Source organism: Anomalospiza imberbis, chromosome 2 (genome assembly GCF_031753505.1).
Source record: "Anomalospiza imberbis isolate Cuckoo-Finch-1a 21T00152 chromosome 2, ASM3175350v1, whole genome shotgun sequence".
NCBI lineage: Eukaryota > Metazoa > Chordata > Aves > Passeriformes > Viduidae > Anomalospiza > Anomalospiza imberbis.
The window spans coordinates 99,635,765-99,650,060 of NC_089682.1; the positions used below are offsets into that span (position 1 = coordinate 99,635,765).

Here is a 14,296-nt window from a genome sequence, read left to right on the forward strand (position 1 = left end):
GGTATTAAATGGACACAGGTGGGACTGTAAACTTAAGTGCCTCCACATGGAACATCTGCTGCATGTTCACCAGTTCCTGTTATCTTTATAGCAGAACTTGATCTTTTAACCCCTTCACAACTGCCTCCCTCAGTACTTGTGCAAAGATGTGCAATGGCTTTTCTTTGATGTATGGAGAAGTCACAATGGAGCTCTGTGATGTGACTGGCTATGGTGCACTGCTTTGAGCTTCAGTGTGCTTAGCAATTTGCACAGGTGGGTGGGGGAGGAAGACAAGTGTTGTCCAGGTGTTCTCAGTCTTGTTACAGATAAGAGGATTCCAGGCATACCGCAATACATCGAATATCCCCATTCTCCCGCCTTCTGCCCTCCCTCCTGCACTCCCCCAACCCCAGGAAATGTCTTTCTTGGGGGAAGAACATACTTGTGGGGATACTCCAAGCCAGTTAATATAATCTGAGCCATTTGGGGTGTAAAAGAAAGTCTTTCTAAATTTTTGCCATGGACCTAAAGAAAAAAAATTTCCCTTTAATCTCCAGAATACATCTCTTCTCCCTAGTGCATCTTCAAAGCCTTCTTGCTCACAAATTCATGTACAAAATAGAAATCTGGACCATGTTAGTATATCTTTAACCTCTTCACTGCTGCCTCTCACCAGTCCACAGCATTTGTGCAACAGAGCTGTATGATATTTTCCTTTGAAGTCCTAATGAAGTCAGAGTGGGTCCTTGAGCTGGGGCTGCAAGCTGGTTGCCAGGTGAAGCATTCACATACCTTTTTCATGTGCTCAACCTGAAGAAAAAAGGAAAACTTGGATGAAGCTGCACAAAACACATAGTTCCAAACTAATTTTAATGTAGAATGAGACTGAAAGCTGTAGACTCAGAATAAGATCTAATATCAGGTGCTGGGTGCACCTAAATGTTAAAACTCTCAATGCCGTATCCAAGAGTTCATTTGCAGCTGGAATGGGGAAGAGAGATAACATGGCATAGAACAGGGAAGAGCTGCATCAGTGGAATCCATAGTTTCTTTTAAAGCTTGGTAGTTGTACCATGTGGGAAGTGTCCCAACAATCCAAATTTGCTCAGACAAGGTCCAGCATTATTCCATGGGAGCAATAACTAGACACAATTCTCAACTATCTGCTTGAATGATAAGTACATGGAAAATATTACTATTTTGTTTAGCAGGATACACCCAGTTGTTCATACTGAAGCAACTGGACTAGGAAGTGAGCAGTAACGAACAAACAAGTATTCCCAAATAAAATGAAAAATATTGAAATTGTCTTTGAAAACTCATGTCAGTGCCCCTTTATTCTGCTCTTCCTTTGCTAGGACTTAGGCATCTGTGTTGCTCTACTCAAATCAGAAGATTTGATTTGTGGTAAGCACACTTTGTTCTTCTAGTTTTTAAGAATAGATTTACTTTCTAAAATAGGGATTGGGAAAACAATTAGCGGTTTCAGGTCCCTAAAAATGTGTCTCTCTGTGTTCCCTCACCATGCAACTTAAATAAGAGTAGATAAAACTCTTCTATAAAGTAGTAGTGGTTTTGGCATTTAGCCATGCAAATTCTAACTGATCTGCCAGTTACCCTCACAATCTGATGGTGATCTTTTCCAGTAGGGTGGTTCCTACAAAAGCTATGGAGTAAAAATGCTTGCATTTTCAAAATATTATTGTTGCTTCTGTAAGAGGTACTGGGAGAGGACCAGGGTCTGATATCAAAATAGTCCACTCCATCCTATCTTCTCACAGCCCCATAACTGCTATTAGATCTCTTTAGCCACACCCTAAGCATCTTGACATCTTGGCATCTTCCTGCATGCTGTCTTTGCCTTGGATTCATTCCACTACTGTTCCAAGCTTCTTCATCTTGTGTCATTTCCCTTTTTTCCTTTGACTTTCAGCTTAGTAAACACAATCTAACAAAACCCCACTCCAGTAATTTAAGAAATTGCCACTTCATCTCAATTGTAGAAAAATGTACAAGCAAACAACCAGGAAGACTCATGCAAATCCCGTTGCTCAGTATGTATTCCATCAGTTCTCTCCAGCCCATTGTCCAGTTTGTTTACTTAGATCACAGCTCTCTTTCAGATAATAAATCTCTTGCAATGCCCATAGTTACTGGCAAGGAGATGTCATGGCCCTCTTCTGGTCTCCACAACACTCACACCTGATGCTCCTTAGAGCAGCATTCATCTGGAGCAGGTGCCTGGGCTGAGGTCCCCTGGGATCAAAGATTTAGCAAGAGCCTGCTCCTGGGGTGGGGACTTGGAATGGCTCCTAGGCTCTGCAGTGTAGATGTCTCCTCTGTTACTCTCTGTGCCCAGAACAATGGCATTTTTCTTAATTGTTCTCAGTTGGCCCCTTGGCAGTCTTGTAATTTAAAGAAATAATTCTCCAAGAACATATGCCTGGCTTTAATTCACAGGATAAGCACCGCTCATGAACACTTAATATTTTTATAAGCTATGTCTGTGCTTTTGGTTTGATACTAAAAAAAATCATTATTTAAACAACAGTTATGCCTGAAAAAACCTGCAGTTTCTGAGGTAACAAATGGGACAATGTTTCCACAATTGTACTTAAATCCAAGAGAAATTATCATGGCTGGCATGAGAGATGGTGTTCCCAGAGAGAGTTAATTCAGTATAATTTAGAAGGATATCTTGCAATGAAACAAGTCTTAGTGGGACATAAAAAATACCTCCCTTACTGTAAGCCCTGTGAGAGGTGAGGAAGCCTCCTGTTCTTTGTGGTAAATGCCTTAGGTCAAAAAGGGCTTAGTATGTACAGGAGGCATAATTTCAGTTATCCTCCTGTCCTGAATCCAGGCCCTTTTAGCTGTAACAGAATTCTAAGCCAACCCATACTTTTTGGATTACTTTAAACTCCATCACAGTGCTTTTCTTAAAGCACTTTATTTTGAATAGGATCCATGAAAGGATTCTGATATGGGCTGAAACTAAATCACTTTCAAGGAAATGCAGCTGGAAGCACACTAATCTAAAAGCTTCCCAGGGAAAGCAGCACAGGCCTCCATTCTGCTGCGTCCCGCCCCCAGCTAAAGTGCACCATGGCTCTCTGAGAGCCCTTAACCCTTGCGCTGCAGCATTGCCTCACCAGCAATATTCAGGGGATAAAAATAAAACAGAAACAGTGTTTTCTTTCAACACCACCTCTGTGTTGCATTCAATTTTCATCTAGTTGTCTGGGTACAGGATAGAGGGGTTTCTTTCAGCTTTCACAGACCTTATGTGTTGAATTGCAATAGTGGTTCTAACCCTGGGATACAAGTTAGGGCTGTTTCTGTTGTGGACTCTTCCTTTGAATCCCAGTAGAGATGACACTGTTTATGTTACATTTTATAAGGCCTCTCATTCCCGCCTGCCCCACCTTGTGTGAGTGTGCAGCTGAGGCTGACGTACGTCGGGACAAGTCGTGACGGAATTTTTAAAAAGTATTTCAGCTGTTTATTAAAGGATTAGAAAAGCTGGAACTAACAGAGGGTATAATTTTAGCTGGAAAAAAAAGCCAGGCAATTGTGTGGAGATTGGAAGGGGGAAAACGCCAACATGTATACATATATATATGTGTGTGTGTGTGTGTGTGTGTGTATGTATTTGGCAATACATACAGAGCAGTTCATCCCTCCCACACCATTTACATAGGAACTCTTTTTTTTTTAAATAAAGGGGGCAAGGGAGATGATCTGTGTAGATGAATCTGGGCCTAGCCAGTCTGTGGAGTGGCAGGGATTTGCTTTGCTTTTCCTACACATGACTTTCTTTTTCATTTTCTCTTATTACCACCTTCAAACCAGTTACAACCTACACAGCTATCAAGCCTACCGCTCTCCATGGACTCATTCAGGATTCAAGTTAGCCACATGTCTATCCAAAAGGCAGATTCAGAGTTTCCTTTTGATCATTTGAATGTAAGGCTTTAAGATTGCAGGAGGGTTTATTTTCCACAGCTAAAGAACCTTGTCCCCCCACCTCCATTCCAGGCATCTGAATTTTTTGTTATGGAGAAATGATCACTTGTAATGGGACAGATAAGCTTCTACTTCTTCAGTTCCTAGCCTAGTATATTAAAATTATCCAGGGCTCCTGAAGACATACTGCATCCCCTACTGAGCAGTTCCTGCTGAGAGCAGCAATCTTGGGCAAGGGGGTAGGAGAAGTGGATCAGTGGATGCCCTGTGATTCAGCTGCCTCAGGCAACAAGAAGAGGAAGCCTTCCAACCCCACTGTAGTTCTGGCAGCTGAGACAGTGCTGCATACCTTTCAACTGCTTTTGCTTGTGGAAATCGTGGAAAAAACAGATTACATTAATGAGCTTCCTAAAGTCAATCTCTGCTATCATTCAAAACTATTTTAAAAGGCACTAAAGTTTGTTTTGCCCTAGAAACAGCAAAAGTAGCGAAAACAGTAGCTGACCTGGTGATTTCATGCTGATCAGGTGATGCACTTACATTTACTTTGAGAAGTGTTTGTATACTGTTTGACTTTTAGCCAGCAAAGATAAGCCCACATTCAGGAGTGAACATCAAGGTGCTAATGGATTTTTCCAGTGTTATAATTAATAGATTCAACAAAATGGGCAGGGATTGGGAAAAGGTTTACTTCAAACACTAAAGACCTGTTTTGAATCTGCTTTTATACTCACATATTTTAACTTGTATATCTACATAAAATTCTATCCAAATTTATAAATATAGAAAAAGATTCACTGATATAAGATATATGTGCATGAATAACACCATATTATATTCTCAAATACCAGAATGTCTGATTTTCTGTATTACTTCATATATTATAATCCTTTTTAAGTTTTCATTTTATTCTGAAATGAGGCTATCAGTCTCTGATCTGAGACTATCAAAAGGTATCAACCTTTTGCAAATGTGTTTCACAAGTTCACACAGAAGCATGTGGAGTTAAAATATCCAAAAGTTTGCTTAATTAGTGTACTATGAATTACGTAGCAAATAAGAAAACAAAAGGGGGAAAAAATTTGTTCCTGATACTTACTGTTTAGTCAGAGGAAGAAAATGAATTTATTTGATGTATGAAAGGTTTTCCTGCATGCTTACATTGAGGTCACATTCTCCCATCATGACACAAATAGGAGTCTACCCTAGAACCAACACTACAGGTACACTGCCATCAGGAGATTAATTCTACCATCCTTCCCCCAACAGCCTTGCGCTTCCACTGGATCTTGTGCAGACATGGGGCCATGTCCCTTGAGAAGAAGCTGCTGGGGAGGGCTTGGGACCTTGTGGAGAGACAGGGGTGTGGCTCAGTCCTGCTGGCAGCACCACGGGGCTTGGCTGCTGTTAACTCGGTGGCCAAAGCGCACCGCAGCTCCCAGCATAGCCATGGGCGTGGTACAACTCCTCCTTCAGATCCCCTCATTTGCTTCAGCTCCCCTGTGTTTTAACTGCTCGTGTTCTTACATAATTTTTGGAAGGAAAGTCTGTTACAGTTTGCCAAAGTTGCTGTTTTTTCGCTCTGGGTTGTTTAGAGGCCTCGAAGATGAGGAGGAGCATCCAGTTCCTTCCCGTTGGGCAGCCGTGCTTTAAAAGGCCTTTGCTGCCCTTGCCTCAGCGCAGATGCTCCCTCCAGAGCGAGCGCTGTGGCTTTAAGGCCCTCGTCCCCGCTGCACAGCACACCCACATATTTGTCCTCTCTCCGCATAGCCAGTGCCAAGCGGTGACATCTGCTATAGTCTCTGGGACACGCTGGTCTCTGCGGTGGAGAAAAACGGGGGCGAGGGGGAGGGGGCGGCCGAGGGAGAGCACAAGCCCCGCTGTGTTCCAGGAGGATGAGTCACTTCCTCGCAGCAGCTCTGTGATGCTTTATTCATTGCCTCTCCACTGATACGAAGGCCGGCTCCCTTGTCCCTCTTCGGCATCCCGGGACGCGGCCACCCCATTAATCAGGCGGGGCCATTGGGGAGTGCAGGGGAGCGGGAGTCCTGCCCGCTGGTGGCCTTTAGCTGTCTCCAGTTCAATGAAATTACCTTGTGTGAGGACTTGTTTTATGAGAGATTGGTTTATTTGTAACTAAACTACTTCCTCCATTATTTGATAAGCTCAAATATTTGCTACTGATAGTCAGAGAGTGTCACATTTATTATCCCGTTTCAGGCATTGCTTAACTCCTTTGTGTTAGGCTTTTTTAACCCCTTTGAGGACAGCAGAAAGCAGACAGGAAAAGTCTTATTCCTCTTACTCATGCTTCAAAAAAAATTGGGGTTTATTCTGTAAGGGATGCGGCTTGACTAAATTAAAATGCTTTGCAGTAGTTCTTTTTATGTTTAACACAACACTTAGCAGGGCTGACTCATGCTCTTTGTTAGAAATCCAAAGTTATAGAAAAAGTGAGCAATGTCTTTTTCTTCCCTCATCTATTGTAGTACTTCAAAGTTTAGACAAATGTGGACACGAGGCACCATGGTCTCAAGGATGGGGCATGAATATCAGTACTCAGTCCTGTTTGCTATCTTGCTCCAGTGGCTGTGACACCTCTGACCCATTTGTACCTCGATTTGTGTTTTATTAACCCTGGCTGAAAAACAGGTTTGCTTAGCTTTTTAAGACATTTGATGTCTTTGGAAAATTAAAAACCCTGCAGCCCTAAAAAATAATACTTTTACAATAACTTACTGCCATACACTCTCAAGTTTTTCTTTTAGAATATATTTATATTCCTTTTAGGATATATTTAGAATACTTTTCTTTTAGAAGACTTTCATACTTTTATTTTTATTTTTGTCTATAGGAGGTCAAGGGGTTATTATCTATTTGCTTCTGAGGATTCTAGCAGTAGATCACAAACCCAATACAAATAGATATTCATATAGGTTAGGAGGAAAAAAGTTACTTAATCATAAGAGTGATCTTTAGGAAACACATCTGACTTCCCAGTACTTCTTACAAAATTTTTGTGGGTACTTGATGTTCCAGTAGTATACATGCTTTAATCAGCACTATCTTGCCTAATCTGAGCATTTCTGCCAAGACCACAGACTTCTATATCTCTATCCCCCATAAACATATGCTCAAATGGACATGGGGCAGGGAAACAACCACTCTTTGTCTAATAAAGAGAAATAGAAGCTTGGGATTTGGGGTTGTGAAATGGAGAGGCTCTTGAATCCCATTTGGTACCTTCATAGCATGCCAGACCTTGAGATGCCTGAGACTAGAGGAAAAATCTTTAAGAGAAAGCCCATGCCTGCCACATTCGATAGGGAGTGTGGTTATATATCTGTAATGAAAATTAGAGAATAGTCATTATTCTTCAATGGGAATGCTGTCATTCCAGGACTGCTGACAGATTTTGCATAGAGAATTTTCAAGGCATTTCTGTTGGAGCCAGCAGGCTCTGGGGAGACGCTTTGGGCAAGGAAAACAGTACTATGCCCAGAGTCAGCCGTGTGTTTGAACACAGGAGCAAATTTCTCAATTTGTGCTTATCAAGGGCTCCAGTGAGCAAGTCCTGCTGCTTATATTCCAGTACACTAAATCCTGTCTGAAACTAATGGGACTGCTTTTATTAAAAAAAAAAAAAAAATGAAAGGGCTGATCTACTGAGAACAGGATGAGACTGGTAGAAAATCTCCCTCCTGTGGAGGAAATAGGAGTTTTGAGAAAAATATATTTAAATCAGATTAGATAAATATATACATATTTTTTCAATCATTCTGAAGTGCATACATGAGTGAATTTATAAAAAAATTAAGACATGAATTTTCAAGAGGAGCTTTTAACCTTGCTGAAACTTTATGGTCCCTCCAAGTTCAGAAAAGTTAGTTCTGTTTCTCTCTGAGTTAAAAATGATGGAGGGAAAATATATGTTCATTGTGCTAACTAAGAAGGAAGTAATGAGTCATTCCATCTCTGAGAGATGAGTAGAGATGTATGCAATCACTTGTGCACTTAGAGTCAGATACAGCAGGCTCACTGCATGTGGCTAGGTTTCTGTTCGTAAACCTATCTGAAATGGTAAGGATACATAATGCTGACTTAGGACTGTAGCCTTCCAGAATCTCCTCAGGGAAGATCAGGCCTTTTGCAGGTGGCTGAGTTGGTTTCTAACATAGAGCCTGCTGGTGAGAGTCCAAATTGGTTGTTTCAGCTGTGGTCTACCCTGAAAGTTAGGGAGTGAGAGATGACCCTAAGGAGGTTGAATGTTCATTAAATGTGTTTGTCTTGGACTTTGACATGAAGATGTTGCTATTCCAGATGCAGCTGAACTCTTAAGGCTTTGGACTTCATGTTACAGGAGGAGCAAAGCTTTAGCTGGGATTTCTGTACCACAACAGGCACTCACAGAGACAGCACTCTTCTTTGACATACCAATTTAAAATAAATGCCTTGTAAAATCACAAAAAGGTGGAAGACTATGTTATTTAGCTAACTGCAATTTTAAAAACAGATGTGCATTCTACATTTTACCATGAGCTCCCTAGAACTCAGTTAAGCCCAGGTAATTGGTGAATTTCTTCTTCATACAATTTTCAAGGCACAAATTTATAATCCTTGGTATGAAGGACTAGCATATTATCAGCAATTGCAAACCAAAATAATTTCCAAAACTTACATGCAAGCTAAAGTACACATCCTTTTGTGTTTTTCTATTGCTCAGAAAAATGTTCCTTTCTTAAAACACTTAGATTCCTGAGGCAGTACCTGCTGTCTGTACTGCTTATTAATTCAGTCAAAACACCAGCTTGGTAGCTTGGTAGTTTCTTGAAAGGATTAGGTTCTCTCAAAGAAATTATTTTTTCTTTGACTATAACCAAAAACTCCTCTAAGTACTTCATTTATTCATAGGTGTGTGTAGTGAGATCATGGGTCTCCAGGACGGTTTGGATGGATGAGAGATCTCTGAAGTCAGGTCTTAGAAAATGTGGTTTATTAAAAGGGGGAAAGGCCCCGCTTGGAGTTGCCAGGCGCAACTTGTGGCAGGCCCAGGGAGAGAGGGAGAGGGAGAGAGAGAGAGCGAGGGTTCCAGGTGAGGGTCCCAGGGGAAGATCCAAGAGAGCGTCCGGTCCCTCGGGCACACCTTATCAGGGGACTTCAATGTGGGCTGGAACAGGACTTGGGCCAATGGGGTCCCAGATACCTGATACTTCAGGGGAGGGTCACAGGTGTGGGATGAACCATACATTGGGGGGTGAGACAGAGCATTCCATTTGACCCTTGGACCTATCTGCAGGTAAAGGGCATTGTTTAATCAGAAGGGGGGATTGCTTTCAACCTGGCTATACTATTGTTTTCTAGTTATTCAGTAGTCAAGGTTTGTTATTTCAAATCTAGTTCTCATCTCAATGTCTGTATTTTCCAAATCTTTTGCCAGGCAATCATATTGATAAGGTTTTCCTGTTTCATCTTCCCCAACATCGTGGACTATATTGTTACAATTACTAAAATAATTCTCAGCATGCTTCTTCCAGATACCTATATCTATATTTGGAACTTATTGAATGGGAACTGACTTACACCTTCAAAATATGAAAATTCGCTTTGTTGAGAAGAAAAAAAAATCATGTCCAGGCCTGTGTCCACTAACTCATTCTCTTCCAAAGAATAGGGTGGGTAAGTCTTACTTAAATACAACCCTAAGTGTTTGCTGTTTGTGCTCATCCCTGCATAATTGGTTTTTTTTTCTCTTCATCCATGAATACTATTGAAAATTTATTAGTTTACTCCTCAGATAATTAGAAATCACTTGTTTTTTTTTCTTCTTGTTCAAAAGTAATTTATACAAATTTTAACTTGGGCCATCATTATCTGTTAGTTTTTAAAAAGTGTTTTTCCATTTATGGTGTTTATCTGCTTGTCTGTTTCTAAATAATGTCTGGATCTTCACAGGCTTAGGCTTTGTTTTGGGAATCTGAATGTTTTTCCATCTGGATCTGATTCTCAGGGAGATGTTTATTTGACTGACCCTCTCTCTTCAGCAGACCTGCATCCTTGCAGGCATAAATACCTTTTTTGCACTTGTTCTTCTTCACTGATTGTGTTGGAACTATTATTTCACAATAGAAAAATGATAGGCAGTAGTACACAGCCTTTTCTGCAAATGGTGGAGACAAAATGCCTACAGCCAAGAAGACACAGCCTAACTTATTAACTATTCACATCCAGCATCTGTCCGGAAGACAACTGGTTGAACTGAAATATTTCGTTACCCCAGATTCAGCTGCCTTGAGCACCTGTTTTTACACAGCTTTGAATTGTGAACCATACTGTTATTTTATGCTGCTGTTCCTACCACTCAGGTCTTTACCATGACTTTTATCTCTTTCACAGTAGACAGTGCCTGACAAGACTTGATTCCTAAGAGTTCTAATATGTGTTCTGCTTCCTTTCACCCTGATGGGATGATGGCTGGAGGGATGTTCATTGGCACTTAGCTCTGCCTCGATCTAAAATTCTTTCTGTTTTTAGTACTTGAGCCTTCTCACACCAGAACTGTGACCTGTCATTAGTGTTTACAAAAAGAGTTATGTTTGTCACTAGACCACATGGCGGGTTCATATTGTTAGCAACTGTTAGTCTAGCTACCATCTAAGTTTAACTAGGAAAAGAGGAGAGTTTAGAGTCCACACAGAGGCCATGTGTTCTGTTGACTTTTATTTCAGCTAAAAATGTTTTAAGTAGTGTTGGGAGAAATTTTCAGCAATTTGATACTCTAAGTGTCCTGCCAAGAAAGCAGGAGTCACAACCTACAAGTCCTACTTTGCAAAAAGTACATTGGCAGCCCAAGACAAATATCATAAACCAAATGGAAAGAAAAAGTATGATGAGCTCATGGTCTTTGCTTGGAATTATGGAAGAAAAGATGATAAAGCAGGGGGAAAGAAGGTGTGATTTGACTTGGGATATTAAATAAGTAGCATCTAAACAGATGAACTCTAGATATAGCTTCATTAACAAAACATATTTAAAGACTACTTGGATAAACTTGCCTAAGAGAAAGTAATAAAATGAAAATAATGTGTTCCAAATTTTGTTCAGAGATGCAAGGCAGAATAATGTCAATAGAAATAATTTATTCAAGGACAGCATTTTATCAGTGATTCATCTAGGGTCTATTTAAATATTTTGTTTTGTTTGTTTTGGGGTTTTTGTCTTCTGTATGAACCATGGTAAAATGTGAAGCATTTAAACCTTTGTATTTGGATTTATGACATATAGCATGACATATTGGAACATGCTTTACTGACCACTTTCCAGACTGGAAATCCTTTTTCATCCCTTTAACACTGCCTTGGGAGACCTGTTTTCCTGAATTAATTTAGATTTTATTACATCTTTGTACACTATCAGCACAGTAATAAAATTGATTTCATCTTCATTATTTTAAAATTATGTATGGAGACACTGTTTCTCATCCACTATTCTAGGGCTGCAAATTGCACATGAATTGATCTGCCAGAAATTTAGGGAAATAAAAAAAACACCAGTTCCTTTAGGGCTGGCTTCTTCCATTGCAATCAGTGGGAATTTTGCCATTGACTTAAGTGGGAATAGGATCAGGCCCTTAATGCTGAGTATTTACTTTCTTTAGGCCAAAAGACACACAGACACAGAAGACACTGTTCAGTGGTTGCAATTTTAGTCAGTAATTTGTTGCTTGTTGGCAGTATGGCACCTCTCATGGAGCAAAATATTACCGCATTGAGGAGTGCTTTTGGCAATATGCACATTATAGCATGAGACAAAACAGCTACGGTTATGTTTTCAAATATTTAGTGAAATTTTAGCTACTAGGCTGAGAAGTTAGTTGGAAATGCTAGACTGGAAGCCTGTATAAGTCCTGTTGGGAAGTGGCACTTTCTTAATTTCTTTTTAAGAATATTTTTTATTATTATTCTTTATGAATTAAACCTGTCCAGGTGACAGACAGGAAGGTGCAGCTTGAGATGTAAATTCATTTCCAGGGGTCTGCCCTGGACATCCTGTGTGACCTCGAGCCAAGCATTTAATCTTTCTGCATTGCTGTGCTCTGTTTGTAAAATGTGGATAACAATTCTTCTTTTCTTCTCTCCCCAGCCCTGCCTGCATGGCCTGTAAGCCCCTCGGGGGACAGCCTGTTGCTTACCCTCAGTGCCCTTCCTCCCATATCAGGCCCTTGGCTTTGGCTATGACCAAAATGTTTAAAATACCAAAATAATACTTACTGCTCCTTACTTTTACATGCAGATATTGAGCTTTAACACAGGTTAATTTCAACTGTTTTTTTTTTTTTTTTCCTTTGGGTGAGTCTGTTGATGTTTGTCTGACTGACTCATCTATCTACCAAGAGAGCTGGCATGACTTCAAGCCTATGACTGTCAGTCTTTCACAGCTCCTGCTTTCTCCTCTGGCTTCTTTGTCTGATAGAGTTGCTGACAAACTTCCATTACCCTCACATAACAATGACTTTGCATATATAAATAATCTGAGTATGTGCAATAGCTCTTTTCTATCTAGAACACATGAGACCTTCTGTACATCTGTGAACTAAATTATACTTGTCTGGAGAGACCAGATTGTGCTGAACATTGGAGGGACCATATGTGAACTTATCAATGGTAGGGCATACACCACAGGATCTGACACTGCACCAGACCTGCTGCTCAGGTACTGTTAAATCATGGAGAAATGTGAATCCAGTGTGCCCAGGATGCATTGAATTTCCTGCATCTGCTTAACTCAGCTGTGTTTGACCAGTAAACCAGAGTCTGGTCACCTGTGAGTTTATAGAAGCATTTAACAGCTCTAAATCTGATCTCTGATGTACCTTCACACTTCACTTCATATGTGTATATGAAACACCTCAGTAAAATCAGTGAGCCATACTCACACATAAAGTTTCACTTGTGGATTGGGGTCAATAGGAATATGTGGGTGTGTTACATTTACTCTGAAAATGTTTCTTGGGTAAGCTCTCCAACGATTTTTAGGAATGATGAACTATCTTTATTTTCTGGATCCCAGCCTAGGATCCTTGCAAGATGGGTGGTGACATACTTTGCCATGCCATGAATGGTTGTTTTCTGGGTACCTGGTAAGGCATAGTTCTGTGTGCCAGAGGAAGGAGTATGAAAATTTGAAGTGCTCTTATTCAATGGAAGTGTTTCTGTGACTTAGGTAATTTGGTTTCACTTTAGCCTTTTGAGAATCCTTTTTTTTTTTTTTTTTTTTAGACTATGGCCCTAAATTATTTCATTTAACATAGGGGTCACTAAAATAATCAGGTCTAATATCACTGAAACAAAAATCCACTTACTCCTAGAGGCTTTCTGGAATACTGAGGTCATACCTGGATATGCTTTGATTCATAGAAGAATGAGACAGTAATTTTTACATACCCCCTCCATATCTCATGTGGATTTTACATCTGTTGGAAGTACTGGAAGGTCCAATTGTTTATTTCCAGGTTATGCAGTTTGTGAATTTAGAAAATGAGGATCCTTTTTTTTGAGAGTCCATCTGCCTATGAACCAGGCATCACAGTCCTTAAGTCAGATGCCAGCTGGGAATAAAGGGGAGAGCTCATACAGGTTCCAATTCAACCCAGGAGATTGGTACCAGAAAGAGAGGCAGCACAATATCCACAGGCTGAAGCACAATGATTTCATTGATGTCTTTGAGCACTGTTTCTTCCATGGATTACAGAATTGATCCAGCGCAAAAACCAATTTGCTTAATGTATTTTATAGGCAGAACAGAACCAGCCTTTCTTAAGGGAGAAAAAAAATCAATTCTGCCTATCCTTGGTGGTTTCCTCATCTCTGCATGCCCACCAAGTGGGGACAGGATGAACACCGTTGCCTTACAAGTCACAGGTTAACACTAAACAGAATGGACTTGGTACACAGAGATATTTCTATTTACTGCAAATTATTTTAGAGGGTTGAAGGTGGCTTTGGCTGTGCAAAGACTACTTGTATGCCCAGGTGCTACTCTGTGATGAGGCCATGGGTATACATACATGCAGCAGAGCTCAGTAACATACACATCAAGCGCCTTATCAAGATTTCCTGAGTCTCCAGAACTATGCAAAAGATAGAAATAAAAGTGTAGTGATAGTGTTATGTTTTTTTGACTGAGAAAATAACAGTTCTTCAACCCCAACAGCGGAGTGTTAAATGATCATATGTCTCTGTTTCATTACGTAGACATTACTGTAAAAATACAGAACCCATAGGTTACAATGGATATCTGGATAAGGTGATTTTCCCCTGCATTAGTCTTGAAAAGAAAATTTTTTATTCAT

At 40.3% G+C, this 14,296-nt stretch overlaps 1 long non-coding RNA gene across 2 annotated transcripts; it reads left to right on the forward strand.

Annotated features, from left to right (window-relative positions):
• The first annotated feature begins 249 nt into the window (after window positions 1-249).
• Window positions 250-14,096, forward strand: LOC137467138 (uncharacterized). 2 transcript variants are annotated; one of them, XR_010995416.1, is made up of 3 exons: window positions 250-593; window positions 1,916-2,036; window positions 12,508-14,096. It is a non-coding gene; the product is annotated as an uncharacterized lncRNA (long non-coding RNA). The 2 variants fall into 2 exon arrangements; XR_010995418.1 differs by lacking the exon at window positions 12,508-14,096 and adding an exon at window positions 3,835-3,993.
• The last annotated feature ends 200 nt before the right edge of the window (window positions 14,097-14,296 follow it).